This window comes from Hyposmocoma kahamanoa, unplaced genomic scaffold, assembly GCF_003589595.1.
Source record: "Hyposmocoma kahamanoa isolate Upper Pololo Valley unplaced genomic scaffold, ASM358959v1 92, whole genome shotgun sequence".
Lineage (NCBI taxonomy): Eukaryota > Metazoa > Arthropoda > Insecta > Lepidoptera > Cosmopterigidae > Hyposmocoma > Hyposmocoma kahamanoa.
The window spans coordinates 3,926,096-3,946,168 of NW_020654748.1; the positions used below are offsets into that span (position 1 = coordinate 3,926,096).

The 20,073-nt window shown below is 34.9% G+C and overlaps 1 protein-coding gene across 2 annotated transcripts in view; it reads right to left on the reverse strand.

Moving 5' to 3' along the window:
• The window catches only part of LOC113236781 (pancreatic triacylglycerol lipase-like), an 88,274-nt gene that overhangs the window by 51,957 nt on the left and 16,244 nt on the right, over positions 1–20,073 (reverse strand). The window lies entirely within an intron of this gene.

The window sequence follows — 20,073 nt, forward strand, 5'->3', positions numbered from 1 at the left end:
TAAATAAATATACTTTGTTTAATCCAATTTCGGATCGTCACCCTTACAACAAAAACTAGAACTTAATGTGTTGAATGTGTTGGAACGACCCAGTATGATATCATTGGAACAAACCACTAACCTACCTAACTTCCTAACCTAAGTATTGTCAGCATATTTTGCGTACATAAACATATTGGAATATATCGGACTTTGTTTGTGGGACACTGCATGTTCAAAATGTTGGTTCCTTCGTATTGAAATTTATTTATTTATAAAGAAAACATTCTTTTGGACTTACAGCTCAAGCCTAAGCGTCCAACAAGACAAACTTAAAGATAATGTAAAATTTAAATATAACATGCAAAATAAAAAATTAAACTTAAAACTAAACAAAGAAAGAAAAAAGATAAATACATACAACTTTACACAATTTTCTACAATCTAACACTTATCTTAAATTCACAAATGATATATTGAGAGCATACATTCGACGACATCTAAGGGATGACTAGCAATAAAATTTTTGTCTTACGTGTTCTCTACCACAGCTCCATGATCACATTTGTTTAAATGAATCAATTTGCAATTTTAAAAATGATTTAATTACTTCTTTTGTCATTTATATAATGTTTAATAAGTAATTTTAATTTTTTTTTAAATTGTGTTGTAACTAGTATATGATGCTGAGTGTAATGAATGTTACAACAAGAAGGCTTGTCGATTATTACCGACTTTCTTGATTAAAAAATATGTCTATAAATTAATTATTATTGACTAAGTAACTATTATTACAATACAAGACAATAATGCAAGACAAACAACGTTTGTTCTACCACTTCTTGCATTGCTCATAATCATGTAATGTGATTTTATTAACGTACATTTCTCCTCATATTTCTCTCTAAAAGTTTCTTTTTTTAGTGGCAAGTACCGTGTCAAATGTTTCGACTTATATAATCAAAAATTACCTGCTGTTTGTCGTATGTAATGACAACCTAGATGACCTAGCGGTCAGCACTGTAGGCGCCAGATGAGGAGGTCTCAGGTTTAACTTCTGATAGCTCCAATTTGTGTAATATATTTTTCTAAATAATTTCTAGGTTGATTCGGGGTAGCGGGATTGTGTCAATTTGGTTACCCTATTATTTATAATAAACCAGACCTACCGCTTCTCAAGCAGAGGTCGTGGGATGAAATCCGAGCACCTTTGGGTTTCTCGGAAATGAATTCCGGAATTTAATGTAAAATTTACCATGAGCTTTTCGGTGAAGGAACAAGGTTCACACAACCTTCGGAAAACATGTAGGATGTGTATGAGAACGTCACATGGACTACTCATAGTATAGGGAATTCCGAGACCGTGTGATGTGGTTGTCAGGTATTCTATCATTGTTAAGAATGTAATTTGTTCATTTTTAATTTCATAGATTTCTCATAGATGGCGACTAAAAAGTCGTTGAAAAACCAAATACAAAGACACGACGCAAGCACATAGAAAAATTCGTGAGGTCCGTTGGTTCGTTCCGTGGCTTAGTTGGTATAGCGTCTGGCACGGTATGCAAGAAGACGGTTCGAATCCGACCGGATCGAAGGAATTTATTCTGAGTGTTCGATCTTTGTATTAATAATTATAACAAACTTGTGGAGTAATTTCACAAAAAATAATTGAATATCAGTTCAATAAAAATTTAATTACTTAATGTAATTTGTTTTTATTTTTTCACATTTCATTTCACTGTATTGTGAGTTACATAATTAAATTGAGAACGTTATATTGATAACGTGCTATACCAGTTTAATTGTACGGCTATTCAACAGAATAACTGTAATTATTACTAGTTTGCATGTATTGAACGTGTATTTACGATAACATTTTATTTATGTAATACAGACACACGCTTGACCTCTATCTCACTTATGATCTTAAGCGAAGTTGATACCAGGTACGCGCTTGTTCAAAAAATGTATATTTAATGTTTTATTTATTTGTAATCTTCTGGTTTTAATTAACCGACTTAAAAAAAGAGGAGGTTCTTATTATACTGTATTTTTACCCGTTTAATGTGTATGTTTTTTATTTATACATATATATGCGATAAGTAATGTGTGAGTTTTTTTGATACATCACGTGACTGGCGACGATTACACAGGTTTTGTTTATTTGTCTATTATTTTTGTTTTTTTTTGTAACTGTGTTTTTTTTGTTCTAACTTAAAATTTGTTTTTGGCTCTGTTAGAGCACTTTATATAATATTCTTTCATGTTGCTGGAAATTCGTAAATGGCATCAGATTACTCACATCTAAGTACTATAATTGTATTATTTATCCGTGAATTCTCCTAAAATGTATAAATAAATAAAATAAACAAATATAAATGAATTATACGTAATGATTTTGTAACTTCTGTCGCAGTCGTACCGCAACTTTTTGTTTAGACGATTATCGAATAGATTTCATAATAATAGAATGTCGATATAGGTAGATTGCAAGCTGATATTTAATGTACATTACGGTCACTGACTTTTATTTCGAAAAACAAATAAACGTGTTATTGCTTGGTGGCAGACAGTACTTCCTTGGACAAACTCTTTCACGGAGCTCTACTGCTACTAAAATCCGTGATACGTAAACATGGTACATTAGGAATTTAAATGAGGTACTTAATTAGTCTCTTCTTCTTCTTATTAATACTTTATATTTTAGTAATGCCAGAACTACCATGGACGACCTCTTTCATAATGAACTCTACTGCTACCAAGATATATCTCATTATTTAGTCATTAAGCTTTACTTTTTATTTGTTTAACGAAAATGAGCCTAAATAAATATGTTTCTTTCTTTCTAAATAATGTTAGTGTTTGTAAATAATGTGAGTGTGGTTTCGTGTGTACAACAGTGAGAGCTATAATTACACAACTGTACAGTTGCGCTATAACTATAACGTAGTAGTATAAAAACGAAAGCACCGAAATTTAATACTGTATTTACTAAAAAAAGCAATCTTCGCCTCATTGAGACTATACAAAACCTAGTTCGTTTTGTTTGGTTCATTTTAACTAGTTTTTAATAGCGACTTTGATCACATACGAACTGAGAACCGGTTCATGACATAATGCAGAACACGCTATTGTAATGCCTCCGTGGCCGAAAGGTTTCAATTCCTGGGTCGACAGAAATATTTGTATGGCATTTATTTCTTTCGTGAGTTAGTGAGTCGAGTTAGAGTCGTGAGTTAGTTTCGGGTGTAATTTGTGGATGTCTATGTGTGTGTCCACGGCACCTGCGATACAGGGCTCCCTAGAGCGGGGTCCTGAGTGTGTTGTTATTATTATTATTGTTATTATTTTTCTTCTTTATTTTTCTCAGCCTGGTTTGAACCGCACTTACGGACCGAAATCAAGTAAATGCACTATGGCGCGTATCTATGTGGAGGGTGTGTAACAAGAGCCTACTTCGTCCTCTTCCATTTGCATGAACTTTCTGACAATGCGGCATTATGTTCTTCTTTATTTTTTTCAGCCTGTTGGCTGGTTTGGACCACACTTACGGACCGAAATCAAGTAAAAGCAGTATGGTGCATATCTATGTGGAGGGTGTGTAATAAGAGCCTAACTCTTCCATTTTATTAGTATTAAGTAAAAATAACTCCTAATTATTTAATATTTTACTACTACAATCCATGCAAGAATTTTAAGATGTTTTTCTAGTTGGTTCGCCTTAGCGTCTCCTAATTTTCTATCATAAATTGCCTGAAAGATATTCTTACTTAGAAACAAGTACAAATAGGACCACCTGATGTACAATAGCTAATTCTGACATTACTGTCCCGTGTTAACTTTTTATTGCAATATTGAATGGTCAAGAAAGAATTTTTCAAGTTTTCATTATTTTTGAATTATGATCGATAGTGTCGCAGTCAAATGGTTAAATCAATTCAACATACGACCTAGACATTTAACTAAACGGCTTCGTTGAACTAATGGCCTTAGATATTTTAAAAGTTGAATTTTTGGACTTTATGGCGGCTACATATGTGTCACGCGGGTCTCGCGTAGTAAATAGGAGGCTCGGGCCCATTGACTTACAATTATATGGGCATCGGGTCCGCGCTACAAAGTGTTCGAACTTATAGGGCGTTAAAATCGTATACAGAGCGTCATTCACGCTTTAGTCTTCGTTTGTTCGACTGACAGCGAAGCAAGCAAAATTAGACAGTACTGCGATGACATTACAATTTAAATTCAACGTTTTAGCTTTTTCATATTCCTTTACATGTCACTACGTTTAAATAGGTTGACTTGGGACATTTTTTTCGTGGTTTTTGTATTAGACCCGTCGTCCATTTATTTGTAAGTCAATGCTCGGGCCACATGAATTTTATTGTAGTTATAAAGAAAGAGAAGGTAAAAGAACAGAACAGGAGAAGGGAAAAGAACAGGTAAAGTAAAGGCGTAAAGGCCAAAAAGGTCCTGTATTCGTGCAAATACTGATGTTTTAAAGAAGTTGGGTTACATAATTTTCAATGGTATAACTGGCCAGAATTATATGAAGGCGGGCACGTGTGCTCGCTTCGGAAATTTAGTAGAGAATGTCGACTGAAAGAAGAAAAGTAAGAGTGACGAAGAAAAGGAATTAAAGAACGATTCAAAATTTCTAAAGTAAGTGGCCAGGAATAGACAGAGTAGGGTGATAAAAAGGTGGTATGACAACGGAGGAGGTCGCATCGTCACATATGTAGCTGTTTATATTGTTCGTTTCCATTTTTAAAGTAAAAAGAGAAAAGTAAATGTCAACTTTGGTCAATGGTGCTGTGTATTAAAATACTTAGGTTGTTAGTTAAATGACTATTTAACCTCTTGGCTGTGACACGTGTATTAAACTTTCGCTTAAAAGTGTCAAATAAATTAGAAGTTCTGTAATAAATTAGAGACTTTTTTAATGTAAATTTTAAATAACACAATCTCACCAGATGTTAAACGGCGATGTGCTTTGCATAATGCCTATTTATTTTAGCTTTAAATAACTCTCAATTGCAAGTTTTGTAAAACACAGCGATGTTCTATTCCTTTGCTGCTTGCATCAGGATACACGAAACAAAATATGATATAGCGAAGAAATCACATGTACATAAAAATAATATAATAACATTAAATATTATTGTATTATATTTTAAACATTAACTAGTAACAAGTAAAATTAGATTATCGAAAACTTTAAAACAAGGTATAAATATGAAAAAAAAATTATATCTGACTTGGAAATGGCTGCATTCAAACAAAAACTAGCAGTTTATTTTGAATCAATGAACCATGGATTCAAATTTAAATTAACATTTTTTTAAATCATAATGATAAGCGCTCTGTATTATTATAAAATATTATAAATAATGTGTTGTCTCGGTGAATAAATATTATATTTTGTAACCGTAGAGCTCTTTGTGAAAGAGTTCGTCTAAGGAAGTACTGCCCCATACCTACTGTTTGCTGCCAACCAGTAAAATGAGCATTACGTGCACATGGGATTTATAGAGCCAAGTACTCATTAGCGAGCTGTAACTGTAACGTGACAAATACAGTAACGAGGTTCTAGTATGTACGCTTGAAACACTCTTCAATCAGACGGTTCACTGCGAACCGCACGCGTTGCACCCGCGGCAGGCTCGCGAACCCTGTACAAATTATGATTTTTCGTTACGTAACATGCAACGGTTACGGTTACAGCTCGCTAGTGAGTACCCGGTTTTAACTTATGTCTCAAGGTGACCGGCGCAGTGGCAGTACAATCTTTGAAATTTAAAGCTCTGAGTGACACTGCAACTGTTATGGATAGGCGTGTCGCTTAACATCAGGCGCACGACTTGTTCGTCCCGTCCCTTGATATAATGAAAAAAAATAATTCGAAAGACGAAACAAAGCGGTTTATATGAACGTGTGGTAAGTTAATAACATGTGGATAAAATATTTCTCGACTTTCTAGTGGATCCGAGGAGAAGATACTAGTAATAGTAGGCGAGAACTGAGATTATCCAGTCGCAATAACTACATATCCGAAAGTGCCTGGATAATAATAATAATTTTCTAATAACTTTCATCAAGTCAAATAAGAAATTGTATACGGTTGGGAGACGTGGAACCAGACTACCTCTCGAGAGAAAACAAATACTTTCGCTGCGTGCGACTGCGACTGGTGACCCAGTCGCATGCGATGTCGCATCTATATAACATTAGTTGCTAATTAGTTCGATATGCATCATTGAATGTTAAGTTTTGTTTTGTAATATGTTTTATTTAAATATGTTTTGATTTGATACTATATTTAAATATATAAAAAATACACATTGAATCACATTATATTACCATTAATTTTTTTGATTATTTATATTTTATTAAATATGAAGTTACGTAAATCAAATTAAATTAAATTGTAATTAAATTAATAGTAAAACAATCTATGGTATATAATAATGACACCTTTTGTTCAAATATCCCACATGGTAGTGGTTCATGTATATAATAACAATTGAAGTGCCGCTTCGTGTTTTAAATCAAGGATCTGAGGGGCAGCGCCGCTGCACCCATCGACTCTTGGGACTGTCGTCGATCCAATTGACAGGCAACCTGTTCTTCTACTGGGCATACAACTTTACATATTAAATATCAGGTGATTGTGCGCCGATTTGAATTTACTAGCAGTAGAGCTCCTTGTGAGAGAGTTCGTCAAGGGAAGTACTGCCACCTTACCTATTTCTGCCGCCAAGCAGTAATGTGAGCATTACTGTTTTCGAAATTGCAGGCATCTGTGATTGTCAACTTATGTCTCAGAGTGACTTGGTATATTAAAAAAAAGACAAAATATAAAGAATACGGAAGCAACTTAGCAAAATTGCTTATGATAACTTTGAACAAAACCTTTCCTCGTCTCACGGTCATTGCCCTTTGCTGCTGCAAATATACTTGTGATACAAGTGGTGGCTAGTAATTTTACGTGCGTATTCTAGGAATCATTATTTACAAGGACAAGTCATTCGAGAATGGCATAAAGTAGGTACTTTATCTAACGTGCAATAAAAAATACAATTTAATTATGAAACAAACACGTCAAATGCTATGTCCACATAAGTGCGCTTACATGTTCATCTTGCGTCTTCCTCTGATTCATGCGTGAAGAGCAATAACGGACATACGGACTTGCAGTAGCGGACATAGCGCATGCCCCTAGCGAACCCGTCCAGCACCAATGGGTTTGCGTGCGGCAGTCCGTGCGTTTTACCAGACAAAATGGCGGAAGACAAAGTGAAAACATTGGAATTTCGACTGAATAGGGCGAACAGCTATGGATATAGGACTACATGCGTCTTATGGCAATCAATATTGCATATGCTTGACGCAAGACGAATTAAAAGTCGAAGACGCAAGATGAACGTGAAAGCGCACTGGTGTAGCTATAAGTATTCATGCATTAGAGGACTATGAAATATTTAGCTCGTGGTAATATAAAATGGCACAGAAATACGTAAATTTAACGAACGTGTGCCGACATATTTCGCGTTAATTTTTATTCTATAAATTAGTATGTTTTTTTAAGTAATTGAAATTTGAGACACCTTATCAAAAATGTAAAATAAAATTATATTCCATCTCATTTATCATTAACTGCCTCTGTGGCCGAACGGTTACCATGCCGGACTGCCACGCGGAGGTCCAAGGTTGGATTCCCGCGGAGGGAGAAGAAATATTTGTGTGGCCTACATTTATTTATCTCTGTGTTTGGGTGTAATTTGTAGTTGTCTATGTAGTTGTGTGTCCATGGCATCCGCGACACAGGGATTTCCTAGTGCGGGGCCATGTTGTGTGTGTGTGCGTTATCACTAAGAGTGGCAAACTTGGGGACGAAACCGGTTTCGCGCACTTTCGGTAACCGATTTCAATAAAAGTTGGCAAATAGATGTAATTCCACAAGCTTTCATGGTCGCTTTTTTTATAAAAAAATATAAATATTAAGTAGTTATTGGTTACTTGACTGGGTGACGAAATACATTCATAGATTTCTCATATATGGCACTACGGCTAAAAAGTCGTTAAAAACCAACAAACAAGCACATGGAAGTATTCGTGAGGTCCGCTGGTTCGTTTCGTGGTTTATTTGGAATAACGTCTGGCACGGTTTGCTTGAAGACGTTTGTTCAAATCCGGCCGGATCGAAGGAAATTTTTTCAAAGTGTTCAATCTTTGTATTAATAAATAATAATAACAAACTAGTGGAGTAACTTCACAAAAAAATAATTAAATGTCCATTCAATAATAATTTAAATTATAATTTTGTTCGTAGAATCTTTAAACGTCTCACCTGAAAAGTTGTAATTTGGCAGATGTGATCTTATTACACCAAGGGTGCGATATGTCTACCTATATAGTTTCAAATTATGCGAGTTGTACACTTTAAGTATTTCTTTCAAAGCAATGGTTTGATGAACCATTATTATCCTAGAACAAATAATAAATATTTGAGGGGCCAGTCCCGTGCTGCCTGGATGATTGAAAAAAATTATAGGACTGACGGCTTGATGACTCTGAGATCCACCACTGCTTCGGAAGGCATACTGCTTCACCAAAAGCCCCGGTACATCTACTACGTGTACTGTTTTCATCATACAATCATTTTAAAAAGCTATCCTATCCCTTAAGAATATAGGCCTTGTTTACTTATATAACATTTTGTATTTAAATTGGTACTAATAATTTAAGTTTTCTCTTTATGACATTTGTAAAAATATGATAATAATTTGTGACATTGACATTCGCCTTATTATGCACGATCCAGCAATTTGAACTCCAACAAAGCAAGGCCACTCGTAAAAGAAACACTAGGTGGTTTGAATTAAATGCATGTGCATGTAGTGAAGCTGTTCAGAGTTTTATGACAATATTTTGCAGAAAGGAAAAGGTTAAATGACTTTTTTTATTTTAAAATTTCTTTATTTTACACTCTTAAAATTAATAATTTTACATAACGTTAAACTATGGTCCTCATAACAGGCTACGCGTGTCTGGCAACTTAAGCAAGTACGAATAAACTAATATCTATGCGGCTTATAGCAAGAATAAACAAAATTAAAAAAGAGAAAAACAAAAAAATATTAATAAAACAAATGCATTCGTATGTATGTGCTGCGCGCGAACATGTGTATCGGTTTTTATGTATGTGCGTGATTCCAAAATTAAATTATTACCTTCTATGATAAATGTTCTATGCCATGTGTGTGTGTCATACAAATTCAAATTCAAATTAAAATCATCTTTATTTCATAGGTAATAAGCAAATTACACTTGACATCGTCATACTGATTAAAGTCTACCGCTTATTCGTAGGCAGATTGCATCGAGTATATAACCAGAAATAGTGACGAAATGTCATTCAATTTGTTTGAAAACTATTCTGCCATATCATTACTGTGACAACTGCGCTCCGATTGGCCAGTCCGAGTTCGAAACAATTGACGAGTGTCGTCAATGGGTGTCGTCAATTGTTTCACTTCAAATCGACCAGTTAACTTGAGCTTTGCTATAATGGACGAAAATTGCAAAATTAGATATTTAATATTTAATTACCGATGAAATGTGATTCCGTTTTTTTGTAATTACATATTTAATTGCTGTTTTTCCCACACCACCGAATAGAACAGCACGGCATTGTTAGAGATATTATCTTTATTACAATAAATACAGAATATTTTTTGGAATATACGGAGACGTACACACAGGTCAGTAGTTGGCCTGTCTATATTTCAGTGTAAACGAGAGTTGATATTTATAAGAGCTGAATCGCTAATGTAATGTGTTAACAGGAATATATGGCCCTTATTTCGTCTCTATTTCTAGTTATATACTCGATGGCAGATAAACATTTGAGTACATTTATCATTGGCAATATTTATTTCAAATATCTTAGACTGAGAATACCTGCAGGACCTTAACGGGTCATTATCACGGATTTTTGTCATCCAAGCACGCAGAAGTGAAGAACAGCTAGTTTATTTTTATCCCTTGTATTTATGTTATTTCTTGTATTTATGAAGTGAGATTATCGGTTATGTAAAGTCTCCCCTACGTCTTCCCATGGAAGTTATACACAACAAGTAGGAAAGAGATAACTAACAGTAATATTTGGGATAATTCTTGCCTTCTAGTGTGGGTTCAATTCCAATCGGATTGTACCACCGAGTTATGTTATCGACTTTTGAAAGTTCGATTTTTAAATTTTAGTAGAAATTTGTTTCAATTATTATAAGATTATAACAAATATTATTAATATTCTTTTTTAAATTTAGTAGTTTGTTTCAATTATTAACTGTTATTATATAAAAGCCTGATTTTTTTTTTAATTCAGCTGTAGTTTTTTATAACTAATTAAAAATAACTGGGTATTTATTCTAAATGAAAAAGAAAAGAATATATTTTTCAATAAACTCTTTTCATTAGAAAATTGCAGATAATTAATTGGCCCTTTAAAGAAAATCCTTGCAACTTCCAAAATTAACCTTCTCTAGGAAATTTGTCGTTTTCAGCTAAGCTGTTCAATTAAATTTGTGTGTTGTTTATGGAACATTATTTTCGTCAAAATGAACATAAATAGATGTTTAGATAAACATTAGAAATACCTAGAATTCGAGAATGACTCTAAGAATTGGCTTCGCAAGTAATTGTGAAAAATAGTGTGCAAGAGCAAGCAAATCGAAGTTTGTGTTGTGCAAATGTTATTTAACCCAGTTCATTGATATTGCTTTGCAAAATCGTTCCGTGCTTGTATGGATTAAACACGACACTTTTGGTTAGCTTCACTAATAAAAAAGAGACGGGGCAATAACGACAATATTATATAAGGTTCAAGTAAGTTTTGTATATGAAATCAAACAACTTTTACAATGGGAATCCTTTCTAATTTCACAAAAAGATTTTTTTATGATACCAAGTGAAGGAACGAATGAATCATGTGCTTGTTGGTAAGTGATAATATTTGCAGTGCCAATCAGGGTTTTAAATCACAAACATCTGATGGACACTCACTCACAACACGCCTATCACCCTGAGATATAAGTTGACAAGTCCCATGGGCCTGTAATGTCACCCTCACCCTTTAAAACCGGAATGCAGTAATGCTTAAACCACTGGTTGGCGGCTGAAATAAGTAAGGTGGCAGTACTTGCGTGGACGAATTCTCTCTATAGGAGCTCAATTGGTACTAAGGTTGGATATTCCATACAAACTTCAGGCCCTAATGTCGAAAATATGTAAATAGTATCATATCGAGTTTTTGGGTTTTCGCGAATGTTACATATAGGAAATGAAACAATGTTTTTCGGGTCTAATAAATCAACGTTTCGGGCCCTTTACAAATCCCATGGTCACGGCTGACTGGCAATTTAGATTCGAAAAAAAAGTTTCATTTCATTAGTTGTAGTTTCAGGCAGTTTTGTTGTGCTTTTTAAGGAAGTCACCATACTTATCGACTCGGAAGCGAAACGCAAATGTGTTTTTCGCTCTTATTGCCCCTGTAATAAGAGCGAAAACCACAAAAATAAACCTTCAGAAAGGTTTTTCTGACCGGTTTAATGCGAATAAATGTGGTGAGTCACTAAAGGTGTGATAATAAAAAAGTGCTAACATATACACTTCTTTGGTTGGTAACCGTATACTCAGCTGACAACAATATAAGGTAGGAAGAAATCCTATAATGTAGGTACTGTTTTTGAAGTACCGGGCAGGAGTTACTTGTACAATTTGTCTCATAGGTATTATAATCATATGTTCAAGAAGTAGTAACACAACAACTCGTAGCGTTTGGAAAAATGGTAGCTTCACTATGATTAATGAATAATACATGTTATGCACCATTTAAAGATTTGATGATGTGATACGGTTGTATTATGAATTATGATTAAATTAACTTTGGTAGTAAGGATGCATCATAAGAGTAGACGGTAACAAACAACAAAAGTAATAAAAAAAACTACAAATTTCTATTGCTGTGAGCATTTTGTATTTGGATTTTTTTTGTCGCCGTAATTGTGCTAAATTGGGTTGTTTCACCACGAGTACGGTCTCGAGTTGAAGTATGGTCGGCCCTAAGGGCGCGTTCAAATTAGCCACTGTTAGACGCGCTGCAGCAGCGCAGCGGCCGCGCGACAGTCGCGCTGCAGTCACGCTCGGTTGCAGTCACGGTGAGTGAGGTGTACATATTAATTTTTCAAATTAACCACGATGGATGAAAATTGAAGTGAAGAATTTATAGAGAATGTAAAACAACATCATACAATAATGGGATAACAGTTCCGCCAGTTATTCCAATTGACTGGATAAAAAAATGCATGGGGAAATTTTGTCGCACTTCACAGTCGCGCGGTTGCAGCGCTTCCAACAGCGGCGAATTTGAACGCGCCTTATTGTTGCACCCTATATATAGTAAAATAGTGGAGATTTGAACAGCGATAAATTAATAAAATAAATAACACAAACACATCTAAAATCACACCGCCACCAAAAATATACCCGACATGGACGAGTGGCACACGACGGAAGAGATCTACGTGAGATGGGCTTTCTAATAAATTTAAATTGTATAATTTTTTTTTATACAAAATAAGTGCGCATTTGACCTCCACCTCGTGATGATGAGGTCGACGATGTAGCATACACACTTAAATCATGCCACTGTTCACTCTCGCCTTGAAAAGGTCCAAGTTATAGCGTTCGGGGAATAAATCCGCAGGTAGGGCATTCCACACTCTAGCCGCTCGCCATATAAATGTTCAAGCGAAACGCTTTGTGCGAATCTTGGGAATATCCACAACATATCAGGGGTGGAATCCCAGCCCACGTCTAGTCCCTCGATGATGGAAAGGTGAAGGCGGAATCAAATTATGCAATTCCATCCCACATTCTTCGTGATATATCTTGTAGAATACCGACAGGCAGGTAACTTTACTTACTTCTTTCTTCACTTAGGTACTTCTAATTCTGAGTCACATATAAGCCTCTTGGCACGCTTGTCGATTGAATCCAAGGTGGCCAGTTGGTATTTAGCAGAGCCATCCCATAAGTGGCAGCAGTACTCCATACACGACAGGACTTGTGCTTGGTACAGCTGAAGTAATAGTCCCGGTGTGAAGTAACGCCTCACTTTGGAAAGGATGTCAAGCTTCCTGGCTGTATTTTTGGCCATGGATTCAATGTATCTGCCGAAGTTCAGACTATAGGTCCATTCCAAGTAGCTGGAGACGGTCGGTTTTTATTCATTATAAATTAGCATGTTTTTGTATAGATGAAATTTTGGAAATTTTTTTATTGGAATAAAGGCTTATTATTTTTATTGCAGTAACAGAGTTCCAATGGGAAGGAAACCCAGTTGCTTCCGAATGATAATGATTATGTTTAGTACAATATTAAAAGTAAACAATGTTCACGAAAACAGGTCTCGGATTACTTATGTTCTGCGTCAATGTGGAAATAATACACAATGAAGACGGACCATTAAATAATTGCAATTTTATGCAATACCAGGAAACTAGACGGAAACATAGCCCGTCTGTCGCAGCACCACACAATGGTTTAGGAGCATCGAACTAGAACTCAAAAAAATCATGTAACGTAATCGTTACGTCACTTACACATACACTTATTGGGGTCGTGGAATGGTCATTACGGCCACGGCTTTTTGACGTGTTTCGACAATGAGACTAATAAATCGAAGACTTACTGACGTGTTACTTGGATTTGTTTTCTTATGCTGTAAATTTGTATCGGTAGAATCACATTTAGGTTCTATGCTGTAAAATACGAGTCATACAAAAATTGTTTCACTTTCAAAAGTGCTTTTGATTAAGTTTATTTATATTTGTATTAATATTTGGCCATGACCAGGCCATAATAGTCCAAGTCTATGAGTCCGTATCGATATATACCTATCCGAAAGGAATTCGCTTGCCGAAGAGGTTGCAGCCGACCCGGTGTAAACAGAGTGTCGACTGCATCGCCTGCGTCAGCCCAATTCGCTTGCCGAAAATGGCAGTCGACTCGATGTAAATAGCGTGTCGACTACGCCGCCTTCGTCAGCCGAATTCGGTTGCCGAAAATGGTAGTCGATTTGATGTAAATAGCGAGACGACTACGCCGTCTTCGTCAGCCCAATTCGCTTGCCGAAGATGGCAGTCAACTCGATGTACTCGTATACAGCGTGTCGACTACGCCGCCTTCGTCAGCCGAATGCTTGCCGAAAAGGCGGCAGTCGACTCAGTGTAAACAGTGTGTCTATTGAGCCTCTTTCTGCAAGGAGAAATAGTCTGTCGAAGGCGCCAGTCGACTTTGTTTAAACACGCCTTCAGGTTTAATAAAAAGCTATTCTTAGATGTTAAATCATTCTGTTCTACATTCTAGTTTTTCCTCCTTTCTCCTAACAAGGCGAATCTGGTCGAGTATACGCATATGTCGTAGATGTGGCATTTAAGCAAAGATTAATTATAGGATACTAGGTCTGTATATATTTACTGTAGAGACCATAAGACAGTGTTTATGACAGCTAGCCGTAACAGCAAGTCAATTCTACAAATTGAAATTCAAATTACGTTTATATTACCTATTTTTTTTAAGCAGTCATCAACTGCGTGAATCAGTACGATATGTTTTTAATAGTATATAATGGCGTCATTATAATAACACTATATCGTACAGTAATGATATAATAATCACGAATAAATATATTTTCAGTACCCCAACCTGGTGACTTGTTATTGGCATCGTCATAATAGTTGTCATCGTCGCTGCCCGTAATTGAAGCTGGCACAATACCGTTCTTCTTAATTGAGGTCTTCATTTTCATTTGAGGTCTTCAATTTCATTTGAGGTCTCCATTTTCATTTGAGGTCTTCACATAGATATTATACTAACAAATTTCTTTTTTTATTAGGCAGGAAGATACAATAATACAATTTCTCACCAAACTGTGAAAGCTGTTTGTTGGCGAGGTCACACTAAAAATCACAAAACTGTACACTCTGTAGACTGTAACTAAAATATGCTTTCAAGAATTATAATTTTGTTTACTTACTTAACAGTTCGCTCTTTCCCAGTAAATAGACACTTTTAAGTTTCCTGGTATGATTTTTCTTACCTTAAACGCTTTTAAATTTAAAATTTGGTATAAAACATCAAACATTTAAAGCATGATGAGCCATACTTTAAACAAGTGAAATTCGTTGTTGAAATAGCTTTAACTGTTGTTGTACAAAAGCCTATATGACTTTAGGTACTTATACATTAACCTCGTTACACATTAGTTTGAAAATTTGTACTTCTTGTCGTAACCGCTTGGGGCACTGTACAATTTGGTATACATATATTTCTTCACAATTTAGTCACGTATTTACTATATAATGTTTACATAGAAAATGTATTTCTTCTTCTAATTTGTAGGGGCGCTTTTCAATTTGCCATATTTTATTGTCCAATCGTTGTTGCGATCGTTTGCAAATATCTGCACTGTACGGCGTTGAGTCGTGGTCGTTCACTATGGGTCTTATAAGATGGCCCAAGGTCATCGAAAAAGCAATAGAGAGGGCTATGCTCGGAATTTCATGGCGAAATCGAATACAAAATGAGCACGCATAATACCAGGATAAACGACATAGCCTGAAAAATTGCAAAACTTAAGTAGCAGGTATGTAGCTTACCATCAGGCGGTCGACTAGTTCGTCCCGTTAATTGATGTAATAAAAAAATATTTAAAAAATAGAACAGATGAGCGCTGGAGTCGAAGTTTTCGACGTTGATCGCGTACAGAAGCAGTTTGGGCAGACCACTTACAAATTGGATCGACGACCTGGTGAAGGTGGCCAAAATCAAAAAGCGCAATACCAAACGGTGAACACATGACCGATGAGGTAGAAGAATTCTCGAAAGGTGGTCGTGTAGCGAAAGAAGCAGCGTAGCAACCACCCACACGGATGACCAACGATCTGATGAAGGATTGTGGGAGCGAGTAGACCAAGACTCAACATTGTGGCCATGTTTGATTGAAGCCTATGTAGTAACAATGATGAACTCATAGCAGAGATCAAAGTTTCAATAACACGCGTAACCAAATTGACAAGCGGGGAAAATTGCTCTAATTTCGTTATATTGGTATCGTTACGGTATAGTGAATTTACTAACATGCTTGTAAAAATAATGTGCTTCCTTCATGTCGGACTCATTGTGCGGAACTGGTTGTAAACAGAAGACAGTGGGTCATTCCACGACATTCAGTAATCACAGTATTAGTAGTAAAAGATAATGAGATATTGTTCCATTGTGGCACGTAACGAAGCCGATCGAATGACTATTACGGACGCACCTTTCTGTTACGTCTTATGACAGGTTGTGAAGAGCTGTTAGTTCAAGGTCATCGACAATTTTATATGTAGGCCATGTTAAACGTTATGTTTCTCTAACCTCATAACTCACTTTGTGACTAATGACTGATAGATTATGTAAGAAGATAGCAACAAATACCACAAAAAGATGCCAGTAATGCCTCTATAAACAAAGTGCATACCTACGATAAAGCATGTTTTAAGTCGTAAGTAACAAATTCCTTTGTATCTCAGTATAAGAGGACCTTGCACACGGCTTTTCTTGGCGTCGCTCTGAGGTCCCGGGTTCGATTCCCGGTCGGAAAACGTCGTTTCGTCCTTTTTGTCGTAGAAAGCTAAATTTTCTATATTGCCTCGGTGTGGGTGTTTATTATTATCTGTTTTGTTTCCGATTTCGATAATACAAGTGTTTCAGTTACTTACTTTATTTAATATAGTTATATTTTTCTTTATCGTGCTGTCTAAAATTAAAAAAAACGTTTAAGTTTTAATACGTCTTAATAGCCTAAAAAGGCTGGATAATAAATTAGTTCATATTAGACTTGATTTAAAAATTTTGAAAATTATAAAGAATTTTCTACATAAATAAAAATGTATACGTAAAAATAATGGCGTAACTTATAGCTCGATTGTCGCAAATATTAAACGAAAATAAGAAAATACAAAACGACATTAAGTAGTCATTAGAAACTGACACGATTGTTCGTTCTATGCGTAATGCAACTTATTTATTTAACTTTCGTAAATAAATGAAAGAATTTACGTTAATGCGACAAGTAACCGGCGACAGCTTCCATCACATGTATGTTTTTATTTTTTCGTTTCATTTATCTGTTATTTTTATCATTATTCAGAAACATCATTATGAATATTTATATTTTTTTAAAGAGTTGTTTTATATAAGCGCATACGGCACACTTTGGTTAAAGCTATTGTAATTTTATTCTTGTTTTTAATTGGATGTTTGTTTATATGCTTGTGGATTTTAACTGTTTTGTTATTTTCTTTTTGTATTGTCATATATTTTATTTTTACCTATTCTATTCTCAGGCTCCAGCTGAAAATTACTGACTGCCTTTCGGCTATAATTGCCGATTTCTATATTGTGTTTCCTTATTTTTTATATTTTTTGGTTACTAGTTACGACTTGAGGTGTGACGCTTAGTAACTTATAGTAAATTTCCCTATACTTCTAGGCGTTGAACTTTAAATTTCTGGATGAAAACTCAAACTGTGGATTTCGATAAGAACTGACAATTACATGCTTTTTAATTATCAATTTATCTACAAATTGGATTAAAAAATGTCATTGCTAATAATTTCATGATAATAATTAATAAAAATCGAAATTCCACTAGTCATGGCCCGAGGACGTGACACAAAGTTTACCGGATAAAACAAAAACAGTAGATGACTACGGTACAAACTGAACATTAGATTGCATTTTAACTATCAATTGTCTCCAAATTGGATTAAAAAGTACTTTGCTTGATAAGTGATGACAATTGAATGGAAATCCAAATTCCAGTATTCCAATAGCTCAGGGGACGTGACTAAAAGGTAGTGGTGGGTTTCACATTAAACTTTAAGTTATCGGATGAAAACAAAATAGAACATTTCAATACGAACTAAACATTAGTTTGCCTTATTGATTTTACCCTATATTATGACTTTACCATACTTTATGATTTTACCCAATATTTTTACTACCGTGATATTCATATTTTTTGCGTTAAAACACCAGGCGCACTAACAACTGCAGCTTCGTTCCTGTCAGCTTGAAGGAACTTTATTTTTGTGTTCGATCATTGTATTAATAACATTAGACTGATTTTAATTATCAATTATCTACAAATTAGATCAAAAAGTTCACTGCTTGATAATTAACGATGATAATTATTCAAAATCAAAATTCTAATAAGTAATATGTTTCGCATCAAACGAAAAGAAAACGAAAACGGTAAATGTTTCCGTTATTGTACTCGTAGTAGTGGTCGTAACTATGCCTTTTAATGATTAATAATCTACAAATTGGATCGTAAGAGTTAATTCATTGATTATTTATATATTATATATTTGGCGAGGAAAGTCGAAATTCAACCAGTCAATGACTCGAGGACGTAATTTGAAGTTAATTATTGCAAGTTAAGGGTAAGAAATAAACGATGCACTACAATTAAGCGTGAACCACACAGAGAGCGGATGCGGGTCGGGTGCTGGTCGGGTCTGGGGGTCGATACAGAACCTTACGATAACTCAGTTGTCGAGCGATTCGATTTGACATCATAAAATTTCTTTTCATTTTCATTCACAACACCCGAATCAAACTGTCGTATTCAAAACCAAATCGAAATGACATCACACGCATATGATTACTAGAACTTCTCGACCGGCAAAGGTTACAAACGTTATTCAGAGCACAGTTTTCGAATGAAAAGTTACCGAACGTCCTAATGTTAACAAAGCAAGAATGCAATATGGAAATCTCTTATTTTTTAAAATTAAAGTCTGGATTTTGTTCAATTTTATTAATGCATTCAATGCATTCCTATATTTTAGGCATTTAAAGATGTATATAAATGCATTTTCATATTTCTTATAATCTATTTCATTATCTGAATCCGAATCGAACGTTTATTTATTTATTTATTTCTTTATTTATTTATTTATTTATTTATTTATTGCATATCACACATGAAGCTCGGAAAGTGCTCGTCGATTCGAGAACGATATCCAAAATATCGAAGAGTTCTCATTGGAACACACAGACAGTAATATTATAATTTCAGACAATTTGACCCATATTTGTTAATAACATTAATTACAATAAACTGGTGAAAACATTATGTAAATTAAAGATGAAAATAAAAATGTATCTTAATGCAAAATTGATTACTAAAAATTAAAATTCAAATAAAAATCAAAACAAAAATTTCTAAAATGAAGTATTTATTAAAAATCTAAAATTCAAAGTATTAATAAAGAAACAACTTTTTAAGGTGATTATTATTATCTATTTTAGACTCTCGTCTCGCCCTAAACCTAAAATTGTTTATTATAATTATTATCATCATAATATTCAAGGAAATGATACGCGTAGAATAACTCCCACAGAAATTCTGAAATGATTATATTGATGTTCTATATTTATTCTGTAAGTCGCGTAGGGAGATATTCAGGAATCCTAATAACTAATTAAATGAAAATTAAAAAGAAACCCCGGTAGAAAACAATGTATTCCATAAAATCATCATTTCTAAGCCTACGCGTCGAGACCAATTCAATACTTACTACTTCGTGGTCGAACGGCTACCATAATGCCTACCACGCAGAGGTTCCGAGTTCGATTCCCGGGCCGTGAGAAATAGGGTACTGGTGAAATTACAGGCACATGGTTCTTGTCAACTTAGGTATATCTCAAGGTGACGGGCGCAGTGGCAGTGTCCCTCAGATGAGTGCGATTTAATGTTTTGAGTGGCACTGCAACGTTATGGACAGGCGTGTCGCTTATCACCAGGCACAAGGCTTATTCCTACTGTCATTTAGTATTATAAAAATAAAAAACCCAAACACGATTGTTCCGCTATGAGTAGTTGAGGAGTTGGGTAATCTGCAGATTGTCCCGGTGGTAGCAAATATTATTTTTTTTTTTTTTTTGACCCGGGGGAATCTGCTTACAGATACCCCG